Source organism: Eulemur rufifrons, chromosome 19 (assembly GCF_041146395.1).
Source record: "Eulemur rufifrons isolate Redbay chromosome 19, OSU_ERuf_1, whole genome shotgun sequence".
In the NCBI taxonomy this organism is placed as follows: Eukaryota; Metazoa; Chordata; class Mammalia; order Primates; family Lemuridae; genus Eulemur; species Eulemur rufifrons.
In genome coordinates, this window is record NC_091001.1 from 23227786 (window position 1) to 23253845 (window position 26060).

A 26060-nucleotide genomic window follows, 5' to 3' on the forward strand; every position below is an offset into this window, starting at 1 on the left:
GGAGACATTTTTGGTAGTCAGAACTCCAGACTGGGGGGCTGCTTCTGGTATCTAGCGGGTAAAAGCCTGAGATGCTGCTAAACATCTTATCATGAGCCAGTCAACCTCCCCACAACAATGAATTATCCAGCCCAAAATGTGAATAGTGCCAGGGTTGAGAAACCCTGATCTAGATGGAAAAAAAAAAAATAGATAATTTAAATCTAGAGTATAGATTTAAACATTTTTACAAGATAAGCATGCTTAAATAATAATTTTATCAGTGAGAGAGGGTTTCCTAGTTTCAACCACATGCATGTGTGCTCTTCCTACATGTTACGGCATTTGTGTAAGACTGATTTCCTCTTCGCGCCTCATCTCTCCTCCTCTACCCCAGTAATTAGCTATTGTGATCTCAGCAATTTTAAACCATCTCATTTTTTCTCATACAAAAGTTTGTAAGGTGGTATGCATTATTAGCACTCTAATTGGATTGTGTGGAGAGCTGCTACTCAATTTTTTTTTTTTTTTTTTTAATTTCATAGTGAGTAGGACAAGAGATCTTATGGTCAGAAGACAATACAGACAGTGATGTGGTTTTACAACCATTGAAATAAAAGGCTTTGCAGCCAGCTTTCCTAGCCATTTAAATTTATTTCAGTGGTGCATTTGAAATGTTCTTCCTGGCCCAGTAGTCCTGTTCTTCTTTGATGTTATATTGATGCAAGGAGACAGTTGTGACCTTGATATAATCTGCAGGTATTTTTATCTTATTTTTGAAAATGAAATCAAAACTCACAAAATTAAATGTACTAAAAGTTGAGCATCCTAATCTCAAATTCCAAAATCTGAAATGCTTCAAAATCTGAAACTGTTTGAGTGCTAATATGATGCTACAACTGAAAGCCTACTGTTGTTTGTTGTGCTGTTGTTTAACACCTGACACAGGTATTCTGGTGATGCTACTGTGCTGCATAGTTACCCTAAACACATTATTTTTTCACTTAATTAATGGTATGCTGTATTTTTCATTGTCAAATACTTATGTGTGAATAAGTATAAGAAAATGATTGCTTATCAATCATTTTAGCACATAAATTCAGAGTCAAGAATGATGGTGATGCTAGCAAACCACAGACTGTCCATATGTGTGGCTGAGATAGTGACATCTTTGCTTTCTAATGGTTCAGTGTACACAAACTTTGTTTCATGCACAGAGTTATTTAAAATATCGTATAACATTTCCTTCAGACTATGTGTACAAGGTATATATAAAACATAGGTGAATTTTGTGTTTAGACTTAGGTGCCAGCCCAAAGATATCTCATCATGTATACGCAAATATTCCAAAATCCAAAAAAATCTGAAATTCAAAACACTCCTGGTCTGACACATTTTGAATAAGAGATATTCAATCTGTATATATCTGGGATAATTTAGAAGGTTGTAGCCTTCCCAAAAAGCAGTTTTGCATATATGCCTATGTTTACAGAGTTATATGATCCCTTTGAAATTCTGAATAACCAGGAAACTACAGTGACTGACAGCCCAACAAGGAAAAATAATGCTTCCAACTGCACTGTTGTTGCATTTCACTGTGAGCAATGTTATCATATAAGAGCCTCTTTAAATATAAATTTTAACATGAAATTGTCTGCCAAAGGGAGCAATTTTAAAAGTGTGATACACTGTTGAGAAAATACGACTCACCTACCTATGCATGTGTCACATGTATATAGATGCAATCTATAAATTATAAGTTTAATATGAATATGTACATATTTAGCTGAATCAGATTTAAACATAATTCTGTATCTTAAGTTTTCTTTTTTTCCTTTTCTTTTTTGTATTAGTTAGCTATTGCTGCAACAATGTTGTGTAACAAACTATCCCAAAATTCAGTATGGTTGTAATTGCAAATATTTATCCTCAGACTAACAGGTCTGTAGGTGACTCTGATTCAGCTAATCTAGACTGGGTGTGGCTGGGAGGCTCAGCTGACAGCAGGTTTTGTCATTTCTGTTCCACATATATTTGTCCTGGTGCCTAGTCTGAGGAGGCATGGTTTTATCATAGTGGATCACCAGAGCACAAGAGCCAAGCCAAATCTGGCAAATACGTTTAAGTCCCTTTTCCATATCACGTTCACAGACATTCTGTTGACTAAAGCAATTCACATAGCCAAGCCCACTATCAAGGAGATGAGAAAATGTGTTTTTCCATAATAGAGAGAATAGGCATCAGAGTAAATATTTGTTAAATAATATTTCTGCATATCATACCTTCCCTTTATTTCAGGTAAGGATAACCTTTTTTCTTTTTCCTGGAGTTATTTCCATCCTTTCCCACCTCCAGAATTGAGAACAGTTACCAGAAAAGCCAACCGATATCTGTGGAGTCCCATTCAGTTTGACATTCTATGGTACACATCTATGTTTTTCCACATTTTAATGTTATGTTAATGTATTCATGGGTACGGTTAAATTGTTTGAGACAATAATTTAATTATAGACTCAAACATTCCACAGCATAAACAACTTAACAGGGAAGGAAGACACAGAATGGCTCAAACTCGCAGAGTTGGTACCAGAGTATAATTATGAAATAACATACCAATTAGGAAATGCAAATACATTTTAAGAAAAAACAAACATTTTAGAATATTTCATGTCTGAGAGTTTACTTTAGTGAATCAGAGAGGAAAAAGAATATACAGTCACTGGGTTCATGGCAAGTCTATTTCTGTTTCTCTCTCTCCCGCGCTCTATGGGATTATATCTATTTTTGTCTTTTGCTTTCTCTGACTTATTATTTCAGTTTTCTGTGGACCAAGCAAGGTTCAAGCCCCCTGTGAAGAGTCAACTTTGCTTTCTCTTAATTCAGATTACTTTTTCATTATAAAATTGTGTAACCCCAATAGTATGTCTGTGATAGGCAGAATTCCAAGAACATTCCCCAATAACTCTTCACTCTTGCATAGTAAGTATGGGTACAACCTGGGAATATGATGAAATATCATTTATGTTATGTTATAAATCATAATTGACTTTAAAATAGGGAGATTATTTAGGCGGGCATACTCTAATTCTAAGATTCCTTGAACATTTAGAGCTCTCTCCAAAGAGTGGCAGAAGAACAGGCCAGAAAGATTTGAAGCATGAAAAGGACTCAATGTACTTGACAGTTTGGAGATGGAGGGGTCCATGCGAGAAGGAATGCATGGCACTCTCTAGTTGCAGAGCAACACCCAGCTTCACAGCCAACAAAGCAATGGGGACTTCAGATTGATAACCAGAAGGAACTGGCTTCTGCCAACAAGCAGAATGAGTTTGAAAGTGGATTAGTCCTCAGAAATTCCAGATAAGAGCCCAGCCAGCTATACTTGGATGTCAGCCTTGTGAGAGTCTCAGCTGGGAACTCAGTCAAGTCTGCCCAGACTTCCAACCTACCACACTGTGAGATAATAAATAGATACTGTTTTAAGCTGCTAAATTTTTGGTAATTTATTATGCAGCATTATAAAATTACTTAAAATTTTTACATGCATGTGCATGTGTATGAGAGAGAATTTCTCACAGGCCAACTCTAGGTCAATGGTATCCTCTTTATCTGTCTGAGCTGACATATTAGCTATAACCAAGCAAATTACATAAATGTTGCCAGATATCCGTTTTTGAATTGGTCTTGGAATTTCCTTTTGATATCATTTAATATCAATCACTATTGTACAGACTAGATTTAGGTTTGTGGGATCTGGAGATGATTATACGGTGTTAAGACTCCCTTTCAGAAAAAGAATACATAATGTGTAAAGTAAATATTTATTTAGGATTAGATATTATAAATTACACAATTGCAAATTTTGGAAAGTTGACAAATTATATACATAAGAAAAAATTAAAATAGTAACATTTTAAAATATGACAACTGCCTTATGCACCTGTGTAATATTTTTCCTAATTCCTGCTTACATAGTGTTTGATGATTTTATAGTATTTTATAGAGAGAATAGAAAAATAATAGAATTGATAAAAATTTACTTTTATTGTATAAGAAAAATTTTCTACCAATTCACAATTCATTATGTTACGTTATGTAAATTTTTATGAGTGTTGCCAAAATTGAGAATGTCTATTGATTTTTTAATAATATAAATTGTAAGATTTCATATTTCAAGCTCTGTTGCACTTTAGCTAATTTTAAGTCATCATTGCATTGACTTTCCCTTAGCTGGATTCTAAAAATGTCCACTGTCACCTTCAAGTATGAGAATTGCAGAGAGACAGCCAGCTTGACAGCCAGCAAAGCAATGGGGACTCCATGAGAGACATGAGAGAAAGTGTGCCATAGAAAATTTGGAGTGGAAAGGGAGCATTGTTAACTAATTTTCATCAAACTGACATTCCTTAAGTGTGATATTTTGCTATTCTTTTATACAGTGAACTTTCCACCCTCCCCTAGAGCCTAAGTGCCTGGCTAAAGTTCAGAAATAGATTAGACATTCCTTCATAGAAAGGAAAAAGAAAGAAAAGACATAAGACCAAGTTTATCAGCACAGGAATTCCAATAAATTGGGATATAGTTAAAGAACAACTAATTCAGAGCACAACCTGGAAATTCTATCAGACTATAGTACCCAGTGGATTTGAAATGTCTAAGTCTCAGACCGAAATTTTTTAATCTCTTGACCTATGGTCATGAGTGATGCTCTAAAATACTTTGAATATTAAGTCATGTGACCTCAACAGAAGGCAGGGCCTACACACATTGTCCACTGAATATTCATGTCCTGTGAGGTAAGAATATATATTCTTTAAAAGTTAGATCCGTAGTCAGCAATGTTTGGTAAACAATGAATTAAACAAGGTTAAACTAGTTTTCCTTTCTACAGGAGTTACCTTGAGACTTTAATAACCTACTAAGATTTGGAACTGTCCAAGAGTAGCACAAAGTACAACCAGTTACTATTATTTATGGTACTTATGTTCTATAAAGTCATCTCGAACACTGAATTAGTGAATACTGAGCCATTGCTCCCAGAGGGAATACAAGATTAGGTTAGATTCCTATGAGACTCTGGTAAAATCATTTTCATCATCCAATCAATACATAACCTTATTTTGTGTATGTTTCTGTTTAAAGACCTCTTGACAGCTTATTTGTATTGTTGAATTAATATTGAACTCACAGCCAACAGCACATTGGGTTGTACCATTATACCTGAACAAAGCTTATCTAACACCATAAGGAACATCACAGCCTTCTAATGCTTAGGAATACTAGACAAAACTTCAGCATGGGCTTAGAGGCCATTTTATATGGCAACATTTTAAAAAGCAGAAAAACTGTAAAAAACATGGTACTAAGTACACTGTGAAAAGGACACTTATTTACAGTATGAGAGCTGAAACAAGAAGGCAGAGTGTCTGTCACCTTGCCAGACCTCAGCTGGGAATATGCATGACTCAGTTATTTTTTTTCCACCTGTGCATGTGCATGTTCACAAATGACCAGGACAGTTTTGTAAATATTGATTTTAGAGTTGCAAATAAACTTTAGCAAGTAGGTGAATTCACAGAATCAGTGAATAATGAAAATCAACTGTATAACTTAATTGCAAAATTTTATGTATTCACTTATTCATTCATTCAACCACGTGGATATTTATGGAGCCTCCCATGTGTTGGGAACTGTCTGGGTCGTGGGACTTGGGGTTAAGAAAGAAACATCACCCATGCTTTCATGGAGCTCAATTAACATGGATTAGAGGCAGCTTTATTTGAAATCCTCTCCTGTTCCCTTGACAAAGTACATTTTGAACCCATATGGAAATCATTTTGTACTTGGAAGGTTGGTGTCTCTAGAATATAAAGACATTTCCTTGATAAATTTGAGAAGAATTATTGCTTTAAGTTATGCTTTCCATTATGGGCAGAGCCATCCAATATTTTTCATTATGGTTTAATCTTAGATCAGTATTATCCAAAGGTGTCTCTTTTCCACCAAAGATGTTAATCTGTGTTAAATTTAAAACATAGAATTCTATGGCTAAATTACTTTCAGAGACCCTTTATTCCTTTAATGCAGAGTTTTTCAGGGGCTTTAAAATACTAAAAGCACATCACGAGTTTCATAGAAAGTGGTAGAGAATGCAATTTCTAAAATGTATATGACCACAGTAATTTTTATGTGGAATGGGGGCACAGACGTACAAAACCAGCTCCTTAAGACTTAGAGACCCAAGATTTCCCTGGAACACTCTTTGAGATAGGCAAGGCTGTGGCTGTCACCCTGTTAATAACCAGGCACCTCTCATAAATCCCATTGTGGAACAGGCTAACTACCACCAAGTTCTCCAAGGTTTCTTTTTCTAGTGTCCTAAGCTTCTATTTTGATGTTAAATCAAATTTACATCAGAAGGGCCTTGATTTCTAGAGGGTACTTCTGACAAATAATAGGGCTCTTTTCCATCATTTTTGACTTCTGATCATCCCTAATGAGAGAACAGCCACTCTTGTGCACTCTCACCTGATATGAGCCTCATGTTGAAGTGTCCACATTCACAATTTTAGCTGTGGCTCATTGGTGGAAAACAGCTGCATAAATGCTGTGTATGTGTAGGTCTATTTTTGTTACTAAAAGCTGTCAGTTGGCAGTGTGAGCTTATACTATAAAATGTAGACTTCTTTTTTTTTTTAATTATTTGGCCATGTGCCTGTTTTGTAAAAGCAAAAAGCAAACAAAAAAGATCCCTTCCATGATAACATGACCCCTAGAATTTGTACAAAAATATATTTGGTGAAGCCACATGGTTTAGTGAAAAGAACAAGCAGATTTTCAAATCTGAAGACCTAATTAAGTTTAAAGCCCAGTATCTCTATTTGTTATAATAGTATATAGCTATATACAATTTATTAAAACTTTGTGTACCTCAATTTGATCATGTATAAACAGGAAAAATGACCAACAAGATTCTTACACAGCATATAAAACAGGGTCTGGTTTGGAATCTAAAGTGGAATAGGCACTCAGTGAATGTCAGCTCACTCTGGACATGGGTATTTCAGTAGTCTTTCCCCATTTTATTTATTTCAAAATATTAAGGGGGTACAAATGTTTTTGTTACTTGGATAGCTTTTGTAATGTTTAAGTCAGGGGTATAGGTGTGCCCATAACCCAGATACTGTTCATTGTACCCGTTACGTAGATTTTTGCCCCTCCTGTCCTCCCTCTCTCCACTGCTTGATTTCCAATGACATTTACTTCCTTCTGTGCACACTTGTGGCCATCAGGAAGTGTTTTGGGATTTTTAATAAAAAGACATTCTAGCAGGTGACATCTAAGGTGACATCTCATTATGGTTTTAATGTGCATTTCCCTGATGATTAATGATTAACATTCTTTCATATGTTTCTTGGCCATTTGTCTATCTTCTTTTATAAAGCTTCTATTATTTTGCCCACTTTTTAATGGGGTTGTTTGTGTTTTTCTTGCTGATTTATTTGAGGTCATTGTACAGTCTGGATATTAGCCCTTTATGAGATATAGAATTTATGAATATTTTCTCCCACTTGGTAGATTGTCTATTTGCTCTGTTGATTATTTCCTTAGCTGTGTATAAGCTTTTTAATTTTAATCAAATCCCATTCATTTATGTTTGTTGTTGGGGGTCTTCATAAATTCTTTGCATAGGACAATATCAGAAAGAGTTTTTTCTACATTTTCATCTAGGATTCTTAAGGTTTCATGCCTTACATTTAAGTATTTTATCCATCTTGAATTAATTTTTGTGAGTGGTGAGACAAATGAGTCCTGTTTTATCCTCTGCACGTGGTTATCCAGTTTTGCCAGCACCATTTATTGAATAAGGCTTGTTTTTCCCATTGTATCTTTTTGTCTGCTTTGTCACGGATCAGTTGGCTGTAGGAAGATGGTTTTACATATGGATTCTCTATTCTGTTCCATTGGTCTAGGTCTCTATTTTTGTACCAATACCATGCTGTTTTGGTTACTACAGCTTTGTGGTATATCTTGAAGTCTGGCAATATGGTATCTCCAGATTTGTTCTTTTTGCTTAAGATTTCTTTGGCTATTCAGGCTATTTTCTGGTTTTAAATAAAGTGTAGAATTATTATTTCTAGCTCTCTGAAATATGACATTGGTATTTTGATGGGGACTGCATTGAGTCTATAAATCACTTTGGGTAGTATGGACATTTTTAACAATGTTGATTCTACTAATCCATGGCCATGATATATTTTTCCATTTGTTTGTGTCATCTGCAATTTCTTTCCTTAGTGTTTTGTAGTTCTACTGTACAGGTCTTCCCCCTCCTTGGTTAAGTATATTCCTAGGTATTTTATTTTCTTTGTAGCTATTGGGAATGGTATTGGGCCTTTGATTTGATTCTCAACTTGACTGTTATTGGTATACAGAAATGCTTATTTTTGTACATTGATTTTGTAGCTGAGGTGTTGTTGAATTTGTTTATCAATTTCAGTAGATTCCAGTAGTCTCTTGGTGGAGTCTTTGGGATTTTCTAGATACAAGATCATATTGCTAGCAAAAAGTGATAGTTTGACCTCCTCTTTCCCAATTTCAACACCCTTTATTTCTTTCTCTTGCCTGATTGCTCTAAGACTTTCAGCAGTATGTTGAATATAAGTGGTGACAGTGGCACCCTGGTCTTGTTCCAGTTCTTAGGATGAATTCTTTCAGCTTTTCCCCATTCAGTATAATGTTGGCCTTGGGTTTGTCATATATGGCTTTTATAATTTTGAGATATATTCTTTCTATGTTGGTTTGTTGAAGATTTTCATCATGAAAGGGTGCTGGATTTTGTCTAATGTTTTTTCTGCATCTATTAAGATGATCATATGGTTTTTGTTTTTGCTTCTGTTTATGTAGTGAATCATGTTTATTAATTTACATATGTTGAACCATCCTTGCATCCCTGGGATGAATCTCAGTTGATCATGGTGGATTTTTTTGTTTGTTTGTTTTTTGATATGCTATTGGATTCAGTTTGCTAGTATTATATTGAGGATTTTTGCTTCTATAGTCATAAAGGATATTGGTTTATAGTTTGCTTTTTTTGTTAAGATCCTTTACAAATCTATAAACAAAGTCATTTGGCATTATGGACAATTTAAAATTTTTTCTTAATTTATTATACCAAGGAAACCAATGTTAGGAATTTGAAGAATCCCTCAAATTTACAACTCTGTTCATTATTTTAGTTCCATCACTTCCTCTGTCCCTCCCTCCCTTCCTTCCTTCCTTCTTTTTTTTTATACTTTGTGTTTTTTTTTAATTTAGATATTTATCACTGTTATAAAAGGAAATCCTGGAGTTTGGGAGGAGAAACACTTTAAATGATGTGATGGAAAGGGTGGAACTAGAAACATGAGATGCCCATTGAATTTGTATGTCAAATGTTGCTTTTATGCATTCGATGGATTTGGAAAGCTGTTTTACAGTTTATATAATAGTTTTCTTGTGACAGTTTTCTGTTCTCAGTCTTGCCACATTCATAGTGGGGCATACTGGCATTATAGAGCCTTGAGTGAGACTGCACATATCTCAGATTCTGGGGCACAAATCTTTTTTTTTTTTTTTTTTTTTTTGAATTGTGACTTTAATTTTTTTTTTTTTTTTTTTTTAATTTTTTTTTTTTTTATTTTACAGAATCAAAGAGTCTAACAGTATATCTTGTTAGATACAGTATGTCCTCATAATGTATACATTATTTCTTGTACAATGATATGAAATAATATGGGAAATATTCATGATAAATTATTAAGTGAACAGTGCAAGTTAAAAACAATAGTTTCATATTTTTTCCCCCACCCCCCCTTTCCCGAGTCAGCACCTTCAAGTGTTACCACTCCCCAAACGGTGCGCAATGCACTCATTGTGTAGGCATACCCCCATCCCCTCCCCCACCCCGCACCTCAGTCTGATGTCCAATTGGTGTCGTTCCCAGGTTTGTATTTAGGTGATGATCAAGGAAACCAATTTTCTGGTGAGTACATGTGATGCTTGTTTTTCCATTCTTGGGATACTTCACTTAATATAATGGGTTCCAACTCTCTCCAGGAGAACCATAGAGATGTTGTATCTTCATCATTCCTTATAGCTGAGTAGTATTCCATGGTATACATATACCACAGTTTACTAATCCAATCATGTATTGATGGGCATTTGGGTTGTTTCCACATCTTTGCTATTGTGAATTGTGCTGCTATAAACATTTGGGTACACGTGCCTTTGTTACAGAATGACCTTTTTTCCTTTGGGTATATGCCCAGTAACGGGATTGCTGGGTCAAATGGCAGGTCTACTTGAATCTGTTTAAGATACCTCCATAATGCTTTCCACAGAGGTTGCACTAGTTTGCAGTCCCACCAGCAGTGTATTAGTGTTCCTGTCTCTCCACACCCACGCCAACATGTGTTGTTTTGGGTTTTTTTGATAAAGGCCATTCTCACTGGGGTTAAGTGATATCTCATTGTGGTTTTGATTTGCATTTCCCTGATGATTAGAGATGTTGAACACTTTTTCATATGTTTGTTAGCCATTTTTATATCTTCTTTTGAAAAATTTCTATTCATGTCCTTTGCCCACTTTTTGATAGGGTTGCTTGATTTTTTCTTGCTGATTTTCCTGAGTTCTAAATAGATTCTTGTTATCAGTCCTTTATCTGATGTGTAGTATGCAAAAATTTTTTCCCATTCTGTAGGTGGTCTGTTTATTCTCTGGACTGTTTCTTTGGCTGTGCAGAAGCTTTTTAATTTAATCATGTCCCATTCATTTATTTTTGTTGCTGCTGTGATTGCCTTGGGGGTCTTCTTCATAAATTCTTTGCCTAGGCCAATGTCTGTAAGAGTCTTTCCTACATTTTCTTCTAGAATTCTGATTGTATCACGCCTAAGGTTTAAGTCTGTTATCCACCGTGATTTGATTTTTGTGAGAGGTGAAAGCTGTGGGTCCTGTTTCAGTCTTCTACAAGTGGCTAACCAATTCTCCCAGCACCATTTGTTGAATAGGGATTCTTGTCCCCAGAGTATATTCTTTCCCGCTTTGTCGAAAATTAGGTGACTATATGAGGATGGTTCTATATTTGGATTTTCTGTTGTGTTCCACTGGTCTGTGTCCCTGCACTTGTGCCAATACCAGGCTGTTTTAAGAACCACGGCCTTGTAGTATAGTTTGAGGTCTGGCAAATTAATACCTCCCATTTTGTTTTTGTTGCTTAAAATTGCTTTTGCTATACGGGGTCTTCTTTGGTTCCATACAAAGTGTATAATTATTTTCTCTATGTCTGTAAAGAATGATGTTGGTAATTTAATAGGGATTGCATTGAATCTGTAGATCACTTTGGGTAGTATAGACATTTTAACAATGTTGATTCTTCCGATCCACGAGCATGGTATATTTTTCCATCTATTTGCAAGTTCTGCTATTTCTTTTCTCAGTGTTTCATAGTTTTCCTTATAGAGGTCCTTTACCTCTTTAGTTAGATATATACCTAGATATTTTATTTTCTTTGTTGCTATTTTGAAGGGTATTGAGTCTTTAATTTGGTTTTCCGATTGACTGTTATTGGCATATATAAATGCCTCTGATTTGTGTATATTAATTTTGTAGCCTGAGACTTTGCTGTATTCGTTAATCAATTCCAGGAGTCTCTTGGTTGAATCCTGGGGATTTTCCAGATATAACATCATATCATCAGCAAAAAGTGAGAGTTTGATCTCTTCCTTCCCTATTTGGACTCCCTTGATTCTGCTCTCTTGCCTGATAGCTCTCGCAAGGACTTCCAATACTATGTTGAAAAGTAATGGAGACAATGGGCAGCCCTGTCTGGTTCCAGTTCTAAGTGGGAGTGCTTTCAGTTTTTCCCCATTCAGTATGATGTTGGCTGTGGGTTTGTCATATATGGCTTGTATCATTTTTAGGTAGGTTCCATCAATGCCTATTTTGTTAAGCGTTTTTATCATAAAAGGGTGTTGAATTTTGTCAAATGCTTTTTCTGCATCTAATGAGAGTATCATATGGTTTTTGTTTTTGCTTCTATTTATGTGGTGAATTACATTTATAGATTTACGTATGTTGAACCACCCCTGCATCTCGGGGATGAAGCCCACTTGGTCGTGGTGGATTATTTTTTTGATAAGTACTTGGATTCGATTTGCTAGTATTTTATTGAAAATTTTTGCATCTATATTCATGAGGGAAATTGGTCTGTAGTTCTCTATTTTTGTTGTGTCCTTTCCAGGTTTTGGTATTAATGTTATATTGGCTTGGTAGAACGTGTTAGGGAGAACTCCATCCTTCTCAATATTGGAGAATAGTTTATGTAGGATGGGCACCAGTTCTTCTTTGTATGTATGGTAAAATTCAGGTGTGAACCCATCTGGACCAGGGCTTTTCTTTTTGGGAAGGTTTTTTATTGCTGTTTCGATTTCAGTTCTTGATATTGGTCTGTTCAGGTACTCTATTTCTTCCTGGTTGAGCCTGGGAAGACTATGTGTTTCTAAAAATCTGTCCATTTCCTCCACATTCTCCAGTTTGTGTGCATAAAGATTTTTGTAGAATTCATAGGTGATATCTTGTATCTCTGTAGCATCGGTTGTGATTTCTCCTTTCATGTTCCTAATGGAGGTTATTAGAGATTTTACTTTTGTGCTCTTGGTTAGTCTAGCCAGAGGTGTGTCTATTTTGTTTATCTTTTCAAAGAACCAACTTTTTGTTTTATTAATTTCCCTTATGGTTTCTTTGTTGTCCTTTTCATTTAGTTCTGATTTGATCTTAGTAATTTCTCGCCTTCTGCTGGGTTTGGGATCGTTCTGTTCTTCTTTCTCCAGCTCTTTGAGTCTAATCGTTAGGTTTTCTATTTGCATGTTTTCTGTCTTTTTGATATAGGCATTTATGGATATGAATTTTCCTCTCAGGACTGCTTTAGCTGCATCCCATAGATTTTGATAAGTTGTATCTCCATTGTCATTTAATTCAAAGAAATTTTTGATTTCCATCTTGATTTCTTCTTTTATAGAATAATTATTCAGGAGAAGGTTATTTAGCTTCCATGACTTTGAGTAAGGGTGAGGGTTTCTGTTTGTGATCATTGTTACTTTTATTCCGCTGTGATCTGAGAAGATGCATGGTATAATTTCTATTTTTTTGAATTTTTGAAGACATGATTTATGTCCTAGGACATGGTCAATCTTAGAGAATGTCCCGTGAGCTGATGAGAAGAATGTATATTCTGTGGACTTTTGGTAGAATGTCCTATAGATGTCAGCCATGCCCATTTGTTCTAGCATTCTATTGAGGTCCATTATGTCTTTGTTTATTTTCTGTTTAGAGGATCTGTCCTGTACTGTCAGTGGGGTGTTAAAGTCTCCAGCTATTACAGTATTGTTATCTATCATTTGGTTGAGATCTAGTAGGGTTTGCTTTATGAATCTAGGTGCACCTAGGTTGGGTGCATATATATTGAGTATAGTCATGGCTTCTTGATGAATTGTGCCTTTAATCAGTATGTAGTAGCCATCTTTGTCTTTTATTATTTTTGTTGGTTTGAAGGCTAAGTTATTGGAAATTAAGATTGCCACACCAGCTTTCTTTTGGTTACCATTTGCTTGAAATATCGATTTCCATCCTTTTATTTTCAGTCTAAATGCATCTTTGCAGGTTAGGTGAGTTTCTTGAAGACAGCAGATACTTGGATTGTATTTTTTTATCCATTGGGCCAGTCTATGTCTCTTGAGCGGGGAGTTCAAGCCATTCACATTTATTGAGAAAACTGATAAGTGAGACAGTTTTTTGTTCAGCTTGTTGGGTAGAACTTCATTGTGATGTTTTCTCTCCTGGGCCAGTGTGGTATCTGGAATTTGATCTTTAGCTCTTGAGTAGTTTTACATTCGTGGATCTTTCTTGTGCTGATCCGTGTATAATTCTCTTTCGAGTACTTCTTGGAGGGCTGGTCTTGTCTTGGTGAATTCCCTCAACCTTTGTTTATCTGAGAATGTCTTGATTTCTCCTTCGTATAGAAAACTTAGCTTAGCTGGGTACAAGATTCTAGGCTGGGCATTATTCTGTTTCAGAAGCGTGAAAATGGGGCCCCAACCTCTTCTTGCTTGTAAGGTTTCAGCTGAGAAATCTGGCGTAATTCTGATGGGTTTTCCTTTGTAAGTTACTTGTTTCTTTCTCCTTACAGCTCGGAGAAGTGACTCTTTAGTGGATATTTTGGTCAGCCTGATGACTACGTGGCGTGGTGTTTTCCTATTTGCTATGAATCTCCCAGGGGTCCTTTGAGCTTCTTGAATCTGTATGTCTAGAGTATTGGCAAGGCCTGGAAAATTTTCCTCGATTATGTCTTCAAATAGCTTGTCCAACCCTTGCTTGTTATCTTCTTCACCCTCAGGAATGCCAATAACTCTCAAGTTAGGTTTCTTCACATAATCCCACATTTCTTGAAGACTCAGATCATTTCTCTTACTTTTTCGATCTATCTCTGTGACTGACTTATTTAGTTGGAAGGAGTTATCTTCAATTTCTGAGATTCTTTCCTCTGTTTGATCTACCCTGCTCTTGAGACTTTCCACAGTGTTTTGTAGCTCTCTGAGTGAATTCTTCACTTCTAGGAGTTCAGTTTGGTTTTTCTTCAATATTTCAATTTCTTTAGTGAATTTTTCCTCCAAATCCTGTATTTTTTTGTGTTTTCCTTGTGTTGTTTATCCATTGATTCTTGTATATTATTCAGCTTGTTTATAATCCATAATTGGAATTCTTCCTGTGACATGTTGGTGTTTTGAGTCTGGTTTGTGTCAAATGGTTGGGAGCTGGTATTTCTCTTTGGGGATGAGCTTTCCATTTGATTCTTTTTGCTCTCCGTGTTTTTTCGCTGGGCCCTTCCCATCTAGATTTGTCGTTGGATCTTTACTTATAGGTTTAGTCTGGTTAACAGGACTCTTTGTGCTCTATTCTTAGGCTGTGAAACAGTCTAGGTATGTTGCTTCTTTTGGCAAGAGGGGGAGTTGCTGTAGCTCCCACGGGCAAAAGTCTGTCTTGGCCCAATGTCCCCAGGGATCAGGTTCCACACTCTCGCTTCTGGAGAAGTATTCAGTGTTTACACTTGGGCAGGGATCCTATATAAGGTCCGTGGACCAGGGGAGAGGGCCGTCCAGGGAGCCTCTTGGTACCCTATTGCTCCACAGTGACTTGGCTGTGGGCTCTATAGTGGCAATTGCGTGCCCGCAGATCTCCGGGCCTGGGGGTGACTACTCAGGATCCGGTATGTACCAGAGCCAGGGACCTGGCCCGTTCCGAAGCTCACCGTGGGTCCCCAGTTTGAAGGCGAGAAGAGAAGAGAAAGAGAAGAGAAAAGAAAAAAAAAAAAAAAAAAAAAAAAAAAAAGAAAAGAAAAAAGAAAAGGAAAGAAAGCAAAGAAAGAGGAGAAAACGAAAGAGAAAAGAAAAAAAAGAAGAAAAAGAAAGAAAGAAAAAAAAAAAAAAAGAAAAACGCAAAAAGCCAAACCAAAAAACACCAAAAACGCCAGCAAAAATGAACAAAAACAAACTACATAGCACTTCACCACACCGCAAGGCAGAAAGATACACAAATCTGAAGTATATAATTCAGCGGCTCAATGTTTTTTTTTGTTTGTTTGTTTGTTTTACGCCTTAGCACAGCTCCGCCCCTTCACTTCCGCTCCGCTGAGTCCGGAGCGGCCATTAGATGTTTTTGTTTTTACGCCTTAGCGCAGCTCCGCCCCTTCATGCCCGCCCGGCTGGGTCCCGGGCGGTTTCGCAGTGGATTTCAAGATGACGTCTGCGCGCCCGCACAGTTCCGAGGGTGGTGGGGATCCAACCTCCGCGCTCAAAAAGGCGCGGCAGCCAGAGGCCCAGAGGGCAAAGGTGCCCGCCGAGGCTGTCCGCCACCGGAAAAAAAAAGAAAAAGAAAAGAAAAGGAAAGAAAAAAAAAGAAAAAACCCCCAAAAAACAAAAACAAACACAAACACAAACAAACAAAACCCAGAAGAAATTTACCAAGAATAAAATATACAGTTCGGCGAGCCTATTCTTCTTGTTCGTGTTTTTTTGTTTTTTTTTTTTGCCTTAGCGCAGCTCTGCCCCTTCACCCCGAGCGCGGCCCCGGCATATCCCGCACTCCTGGCGTTGGTTCAGAGACCAGCGGAGGGCGCCGGGCAGAGAGAGCCGCTCGGCACTTTATGGCTCCTGAGCGGTTTCGCCCTCGCTTTCAAGATGGCGCCTGCAGAGCTCCGGGGCTGGAGGAGACCGGCTCCTCGGCAGGCAGAGACCACCACTGCCCGGGGGCTGGCGAGCAAGGACGCGCACCAGGGGGTCACCGGCTGGAGAACCGCCGAAAAAGGCAGCACGGGCAGAAAGAGCCGCTGGGCACTTTTTGGCTCCCGAGCGGTTTTGCCTTCGCTTTCAAGATGGCGCCTGCCGAGCTCCGGGGCTGGAGGGGGCCGGCTCCCCGGCAGGCGGAGACCGCCACTGCCCAGGGGCTGGCGAGCAAGGACGCGCACCGGGGGGTCACCGGCTGGAGAACCGCCGGAAAAGGCAGCACAGGCAGAAAGAGCCGCTGGGCACTTTTTGGCTCCCGAGCGGTTTTGCCTTCGCTTTCAAGATGGCGCCTGCCGAGCTCCGGGGCTGGAGGGGACCGGCTCCCCGGCAGGCAGAGACCGCCACTGCCCAGGGGCTGGCCAGCAAGGACGCGCACCGGGGGTGACCGGCTGGAGAACCGCCGAAAAAGGCAGCACCGGCAGAAAGAGCCGCTGGGCACTTTTTGGCTCCCGAGCCGTTTCGCTCTCGCTTTCAAGATGGCGCCTGCCAAGCTCCGGGGCTGGAGGGGACCGGCTCCCCGGCAGGCAGAGACCGCCACTGCCCAGGGGCTGGCCAGCAAGGACACGCACCGGGGGTGACCGGCTGGAGAACTGCCGAAAAAGGCAGCACGGGGTACAACGCTATTTGCTGTCCGGGAGTCTTTTGTGTTTTTCTGCCCTGGGGCAGATCCGTCCCTCCTCGCCAAGCGCTGTCTCAGCTGAGATCCCCCAGGTTCTAAGGTAATTTCTCAAAAAAGCCTCCTGTCTGCAATGCGCCACGTATCCCTCAGTGATTCTGCGCTGGCCTGGGTCAGGGCTCTATTCAATTGGGAGCGGCGGTCAATGAGGAGGACAAGCCGCTTTCCCGAGAGGCTGCACCCGCCCCGGCTGGGGGCGGGTGTATCCGACCCGCGCTCCGCTGGCTAGTGTCTGTCCCGCGTTCCCAATTTTCGTTCACCTCAGACCTCACTCGCTCTGTTTGTCCCACGCTGATTCTCCGTGGATTCACACCGCTGTTCCTGTGTGGGAGCGGTCTTCTAGCGTTGTGGCAGGTCCGGATCAATGCCTTCCTTCCCGGGAGCGCAGATTCAGGCCGTCACCACCACTCCGCCATCTTTGATTCTGGGGCACAAATCTTGATAAAAGCCTCATGTAATTGGTGCCCTATGTGGAGTGTGTGCTTCTACCTTATGCCATTTTATTATTTTATAGATAAACACAATTATGAGTCATACAGTATTGTAGAGAAAAGGAAATCTTAAGAAACCTACTGTGTAAGCTGCATTTTGTGAGCCAGAGAATAATGAAGAGTAGCCATAGGCTAGAGCTAAAATGAAGTGAAGCACTCTTTCACCTTCCTCCTCTACATGTATAGAAACTGATGTGGGTCTCAGCTACCAGACTTATGTCTCCACTCTTCCATGTTCTCAATACTGATCATGGCACCACGATGTGGTAGGTGGATATTAATGGATGTCCTATTAGTTTCCTAGTGTGGCCATAACAAAGTATCACACACTGAGTGGCTTACAAAAAGCAGAAATTTACTGTCTTGTAGTTATGGAGACTAGAAATCCAAGATCAAGGTGTTGGCAGACCATACTGCCTCAGAAGCTGCTAGGGAGGAATCCTTCCTTGTCTCTTCTAGCTTCTGGTGGTTGCTGGCAATCCTTGACATTCTTTGACTCATAAATGTGTCATCCAATCTCTGCCTCCATCTGCTCATGGCTTTCTTCTCTGTGTGTCTGTGTCTCTATGTCCAAATTTCCCTCTTCTTATTAAGACCATAAGGACACAAGTCATATTGGATTCAGGGCCCTCTATAATAGAGTATCACCACATCTTGACTTGATTACATCTGTGAATATTCTAATTCCAAGTGCGATAATATGCACAAGTTCTGTGTGGACTTGAAATTTGATGGGACACCATTCAACCCAGTAAAAATGGTAATTTTGTTTGTTTCTGCAGTGTGAGAAATGCTGTACTATACAAACACGTAAACACAACTGGATAAATTTCTGTAATCTAATGTATAACGGTTTAAAAGTATCCTACTGTTCATTTGGTACCATGGACCTTAATGTATAAACAGTCCTGAATGGCATGCAGTGATGTGGTATGGCAACACTACCCATCACCGCTATCCATAAGCTGCTGGTAAACACCACATTAAAAGCCACCTTCAATAGTACACTTTCCTGTGAAATTCAATGTACCAAATTCAAGTTTGAAAGTGATCAGAAAAGATTTGAGTCACTTTTGCATTAGCCAGAACCTTGACCTACGTAGAGTTCTCAAAATCAGAGATTACCTAATATATCCATGCCAATTTAAACTTCAGTGAGTGGTGCACACTGTAGACCCTGATTCTTCCCTGAATGAATGTACAGGATGATCATAAGGAAATGAGGCTATTGTGTGGCTTTATAAAAATTCTATCTCATTTTTCTTTGGTTTCAGTGTGATCTCATAATTGTTATCTTTCAGTGGTATATATGCGAGAGGCAGAAAGTATTTTGGCCTTAACAACATATTATAGTAGAAGAAAACAGATTTTTTTGCATTGAATGAAACAGGTCTCAACATCCAGTGCTAAGATTTATTAACTTTGGGAAAATAGTTATCCACTTTTTGTTTTGTTTGCTTTATTTTTTATATAGATATAACAAGAACCTCTCCTCAAAGTGTTATGAATATTAAATAAGGCTTTATATATATATATATATATATATATATATAAAATGTAAATATAGTAGGAGCATAGAAAGTGTTCCTTTCTTTCACCCTTTGGTTACTTCTTGTCATTTGTTGAACAGAAAATTAAAATATTTATACAAAGAAAAGCAAACAAACATAGTACTAAGAAAACAGAATTAGTAAATGCAGCTTTGCAAGACCGAATGACATTTTCCCTTTCTGGTATCAGAATCTGTACAGCATGTTAATTTGCAATATTGCCTGGCTTGCAAAATCTCAAATACACAGCCTCATTTGGGAACCAACTGGGCTCATAGATGTTGATATTTATGCTGTGTTAGCCCAGTTTTCTCTTGTTAACTTTCTGGAATTAAATAAGGTGTTAATGAGCCAATGAAGCCTCCCTAACTGAATCTTCATAACTTTCTCATTCCTTAATTTGTGGGAGAGATTGTTTGGGTGAGAGTGTCCAGGAATCACACCAGGCAGGTGAAGGAGAGCTCACAATTATTCATCACTAGACCTGATCACTCTTCCAGTGATTACAAATGTTAGAGGGTGAGAGTCACTGAGGGAGATTATTTGGAGACTCTGGAGTTCCTGCTGCAAAGATTCATATTCTTAGGAATGGGGTGGGGCCCAGGGATTGACATTTACAAAGCCCCCCACTGATCCTTGATCTAAATAATCCACATGCCTATCTTTGACAAACTCAAGAATGGAAGCAAATATAATATGTTGTCAGAACAGTGAGGGACCCCAAGATTAGAATATATCCCTCAAATAAGGAACAACACAAAATGTTGAACACATTTTATTTTTTAAGTCAATTCATGTAGAAATATATTTTTTGAATTTAGAATTAATAAAACTAGAGGGCTACTCAAGTCTCTATCAAAATTAAATAGAAGTCTCAGAGAAATAGTTGAGTCTAGAATAACAAAAATAAAATGATAGTGTTTGTGCTCCATTAGTCATAGCTAGCTGAGTCCAGAAAGAACTTCACAGAAAAGAGCAATTAGCAAAAATCACAGAAAAATGTAATCCATTAAAAAAAAAAAAAGTCTATCAGTAGTACTTCAGCACCTTAAGAGGAAAAGGGAACTCTGATTTGAGATGTAGACCTTGGGCCTTGGTAGGAAGGATCCTGAGCATAGTATAACACACCTTTCTAGTTTTCATGCTTCATAGGAATCATACATTTGAAACAGTTTACTATACCCTCACCAAGTCCCCAAGAATCAAGTCTTCTGAGTAGACTCATCCACTCACAGGAAGAACCCTGTCACCAAATATGGTTTTATAGCCAAGAGTATTCAAATTATTTTATATTCATTTTATTTCTCAAATTGAGATGTGCTGTAAATTACTAAATTGGTTTTTGACTCTTGAAACGTATCTATTGAATGAAGCTTGGTCATCTTGAGAGCTCCTTGAGAGCAAAGTCTAATTTTATTCATCTTTATAGCAGCAGCTGCTTCTTACTTAGAGAGTAACCTGGAATAAGTAGTCAATAAATTTGAGTGGAGTGGAATGGACAGAAGGGAATGGAGTGTTACGGGAATGGCATAGCATTGAACCCATAAGAGTTTTGACCTGGATCAATTCTGGACAAATTGACAGCATTGTATTTCAGAGCCACAATGATGAGAACCTGACTTTGATCAGGGATACTTCACCAAACTTCTGCTCTCATTGGAGGCCCTGCCTGCAGCTGCAGCACCATCCTTTGCTGGCCCTGGCATCTCTGAGGTTGCAGATGGAGAGCTGCCCAGTGGGTTTCATGGTTCTCCTGGGCTGTGTTCTGCCAGGGAATGTGCTCTTGGAAGGTGTGCCCTATAGGTAGTCATTTAGCAGTCACTCATTAACAGTCAGGGTACATTATGAAGGACTGTAGAGCTGAAAATGAAAAGGGCATTTGCAGTTACAATTGTCACCTTTCTGTACTTGTCTTTCATTACTCCTTAGAAAGGCACCATAACGTAGTCTTCAGGAGTGTGGACTGAACATCAGATAATATGGTTTTCAATATGGGCTCTATCACTATAGCTATGAACTCAACCAAGTTCTTAAAATTTACTGTACCTTCATTTCCTTACCTGTAAAATGGGAAAATGGTACATACATCAAAGGTTATTTTAAGTGATAGAATGCCTATTTATGATATCCCACCACTTCATGGCTTCCTCTTTGATACTTACAAGTCTTGCCTCCTCCCTGATTTGCAAACTATGAACATTAATGATTGGTTATTTAAAGGGATTACTATATATCTAGGAATAATATTATTGTTGGTTCTGGCTGGCAAGTATAGAAAAGAATACTTTTTTTTCTTTAATCTATTAGCTTTCAATGGGAATTCTAACAATCTTGAGATGCAATTTAGAAAAGAAATGAAAGCTAATTTTTAAATCTTGTTTGATATAATATGGTAGATTCCCATAATTTGAAGCAAATGCCAAGGTTAAATAGAATGCATCTTCCCCTGAGATCCATGAGATTTATAAAATGTTTCAGTTAGTCAGAAGGTTTAACATTGCTGACTGCCCATTAGCATCTGGGAAAAAAAAAATTAAAACTTAAAGGCAAGTGGCTAAAGTAGCTTGTCAGCAAGTTCATACATACAGACTTTATTTAACCTCCTTGGATTTAGAGATTTTCCAGAAAAGAAATTTACATTGAGTACTGAAATAAATTTTCAATAGGAAAAGTATCTACTGACTTATGAGATCAGAATGCTGCTGATACATGTGGTATTCCAGTTTATATTTGTAAGATTTCCCTCCTCTCTGTGTACTTTCCACTCTGGTCTTTCAGCCTGTACAATAATACAGTGAAAATCTCCCTATATATTTTGAAATAAACTGGAGTTTTCATTAAAGTAGTATTTTATTATAATAAAAATGTGTCTATTCTTAAATATGGAAAAAAAAACACATCATTAAAACTATTGTGAACTTCACCACAAAATGAGATGATTGCATAAATGGAATTGTCTTTGAAATGTAGTTGCATTCATATCCATGTGGTACTTTAGGGCTCACAACAAAGCACACAACATTTTTTGCAGTGAAGAAAACCTGATTTTTAAAAAATATTTTAGTAAATCTGTATCTATCTCATTATACAATACATATCATATATTTATATATTCCTTTTACTCTGTCACAATGACATCATATTGCAGTTGAATGCCAAGACTCAAAGTATGCCAAGATGTCAGAAATGATTTTCTGAAAATATTCAGAAAATATTTATGTATTAAACACTGTGATAGTTGCTGGAAATATTTCCAGCACCCTCAATTTCCTACCCATGTAATTCCTAATTTACCTCATATAAGCATTTTCTATATTGACATTTGAAAAATATGAGACTTTCTAGTACCATGACTTGTACATTATATTATTGCTGATCATTAACTATGTTATGTATTTAACATTTTTTTGTTATAAAAGTAAGATATCTGACACTGAGTAAATAGGATAAAATACTTAAAATACTGGGAAAAGCCAGATAATAATCTTACCCCCAGGCATTAACTGTCTTTTTACTTTTTTAACCCCATTGCCATCATTAGTTTTTCAAATTCAAGATTCCTGCCCTCTCCTGACATTATAGTAAATAACAAGTTAAAGAAACTATAGCTTGCAAAACCATTTTCCAATTTCCTCTCTCTTTCTGTCCAGCAGGAATCATATTTACCTTCTAATTCTAGATGAGGCAAGATAAATAAGTTGGTGTCCACTTGGAAGACTAGAATTACAATCTGAAAAAGGAGGTTAAGGTGTGACTCCATCAAAACTAAATGATCGGCCTTTTTCTTCTGTGAGTGGTCATGGCTTGTATTGAGGTTCAGAGTGAAATGCTTTCACTTAAGCTCTCAACTCACAGCTCTCAAGAATTGTAGTTCCTGAGCTTTGGATCTGGATGTACATCAACCTTGCAGATTCTAAGAAACTACCTTTGTGGCCTTTGCTTATACCCAGCCCAAATACCCCAGTGTCTTAGCTATGAGTATAGCTCATGCCTTTCCTTAGCTCTGGTGACCTATACTGCCATCTTCCATTTACTGACCATGGACACAACTGTCTGTTGATAAGCAAGTGCTGAGAAAACTAGGACTTGGTATCTGTCTTATTTAGCCTGGTTCCTAAAAATCATCCCTAAATATTTACTACATGAATAAACAAATAAATTAATCTGCTCATTTTATTATGGTACTTTAATAACTTAGAAATTCTTGATCACCCTTTATTCCATGATCTAGAATTAGCTTACACAATGTAGCTTCTAAGTTATTTACAAAGAGATGAGAGATCTCATGGTCTATGTACTCCCACCATTATGCATTAATTTATTATAATATCAACAATTAGTTATCAAATTTTCACCAAAATTATTGCTGTTATCTTAAAACTTGTGATAAGTTATACTATATTTATTCAGACTGTAGTTACCTAACTCTAGGTGTTTATATATCACAATATACAAAGAAAAGTAAATATTTAAAGAATAGCAACTTTAAAAGAAAATCACTAACCAAACTGAATTGTAAATAAAATTGTTTAAATAATAATTTGGTCATGTTTGTTACATTTATTTCTCTCAATTTCAAGTTTTTGTAGGACTCAGAACCATAGCTAGGGCTATATAACCTCAGAGCCCAAAGTACATTATATATTTTCCACCTGATATTTTTGCATCAAAAATATTAAGAAACTTGTCCTTTGTCTGAAAAATGAACATGGTCATGACACCTTATATTGGAGTTGGGAGGATTAAATGAGCTCAAATGTGGACATTGCACTTCACAGTGCCTGATACCTAGTAAGTGCTAGGTATATATATGTGCTGGCAATTAATTATCGCATAATGGAATGATGAGTGAATACAAAGTCTTCAGAATTTCCTACCAACTGTGGGTTTCAACCAATTAGATTGATAAAACGTTCAGTCCTCTCTCTCATTGAACATAATCAAAGCTTAAGTTTCAGAACATTCCATGATGCATTTAATGTTTAGAAAGGCCTTACATTCTCAGATTCACAAATCAGTAGCACTCTTGCATTTTATCTCATAACACCTGGGACCCTACATGAGGGACCATAATGCTGATGATCATGACTGCCTTGACGGTTGTTCCCAACTCTTTCTACGTAGCACATTGCAAAGGAATATAAGGATTTACTGCTGCCCAGAGTGACATTAAAAAGTATAACAAGCCTTCTAGGAGATCTGAGAATATTTTATCATCATAAACCCTCTTTGAGAGAAAATAAGGAGATGAAAAGACTAAGAAGATTGATTCCCATACAATTTTATAGCACATTCCATTAATCCTGGCTTTTACTCATCCTCTTACCTTAAAACATAGTTCTCTCAGTTATTCCATATAAAAATAAGATGCCCAAATATATAAACTTACACTTATGTTTAATGATTAATGTTTCAATATTTTAACTTAGAGATGATTCAGACATTTCATGAATACCAGGACTTTTCCAGTTCCTGAACTAACCTTAACCTGAGGATGTGCACTTTAACAACTGCCTTGAATTTGCATGTATTCTTCTGGCTCTATGTCCCATTGCTGGGTGAACTGTGGACACAGGTGTTCTTCCTGTATTTGTACCCTTTTCCCCTCCTCTGCAGTTGCACAGTTTTTTTATTGTCATCTCTTTTTCCCATCCCAGGACTCATTCTGAGCTGAACCTAACCCATTTGTCTACATTAGGGATCAGCAAAAAATGACTGTGGCCAAATCCATCCTGCTGCCTATTTCAATATATTTTTTCCTTGTTCTAGGCAGCAGAGAGGAACAGAAGCAATATAGATGAAGGGGCAAAGTCTATAAGAGGACAGCACAACCTTTGCAGAAAACCTAAGAGGCCTTCTGTTTTTCATTGGCCATAGCTGCACTTACATGACCAATTGTAATGGTGCTGGACCTTGTAATGGTGCTGGAATCTTTGCCTCAACCCCAAAGTTGAAATCTCGTTTCAGTGGAGGAAAGCAAACATGGATTTGTAGTGGTTGAGTACTGTAAAATCATTCCAAAAAAAATCAAAACCCATATCATTTTATTTGAGCCACAAGTGAGTCTCTAAATGAAGAACTGGATTAAATCAATGTAAAACCGAGTGTTTAATCTAAAAACCATCAATCTAGAATGAGCAAGAGCAAAAACCTGTAATAACTGGAGGCAGCAGAAAATGCCATGCAATTAAGTTCTTTCATTAATCATTTATAAAATGAATCCTCAGACCATGATGATAATGTTTTAAAATGAAGTGCTGTTTAGGGCCAACCCCATGGCAGTTTCTTCAGAAAGTAAAAAACTAAAAAAAAAAAAAAAAAAAAAAAAAAAATTATTTAGGCAATATTTGACCTTATTTGGCCCCTATTAATGGGACTTGTACCTAGGAGAACACCTGCAGGGAGCAGCAAACATAAATAGAAGCAGGTGATGACTGGACCCTAGGGTACAGTGGCTAAGAGATGCAACCTCGCCTCACTGATTTTGACTAATTAGAAATGCAGGTTGAATTTGAGAAGTCTGATTATGCAATATTTAACATGATTGTCCTACTTTTACATTTTGTGATTATAGAGGTTTGGTCTTTAAGTCTGACATAGTTGAGTTTGTTAAAGCATTATGAATGATTTCTATTTTATCCATTGGATTCTGCCTCTAAAATGGACATGATGTACAAATAATTTAACATTGTTTGAGCACCTACCATGTGCCAACTACTGTGGTAGGCTCGTTACATCCATCATGTAGTTGACATTCACAATAATCTCAAGAGATAGGTTTTACCCCAATTTTACAGATTAAAAACAGAACATCATAGGAGAACACTAGTACAAATGTTAGGGCCAAGGTTTGAACCACGTTTGTCCTGTGGCCTAAGTCTGTGCCATTATGCTCCACCATCTTCTATAAGCATAGGCGTAATATACGCCAAGGACCTCATGAGTCAATGTGGCCGTAAGTGATGATCCTCTTGTCTTTTTCTTATTG

The 26060-nt window shown here is 37.6% G+C and overlaps 1 protein-coding gene across 4 annotated transcripts in view; it reads left to right on the plus strand.

The window, feature by feature from the left end:
- The window catches only part of KCNIP4 (potassium voltage-gated channel interacting protein 4), a 1112575-nt gene that overhangs the window by 389560 nt on the left and 696955 nt on the right, over positions 1-26060 (plus strand). Inside the window, exon 1 of one of the 4 annotated variants that reach the window (XM_069494046.1) lies at positions 3138-3434. The exons of the other annotated variants lie outside the window; for them this stretch is intronic. The gene's annotated coding sequence lies outside the window, so the exon portion shown is untranslated. Of the gene's footprint in view, positions 1-3137; positions 3435-26060 lie in introns of those variants that run through there. 4 annotated transcript variants of the gene reach the window in all.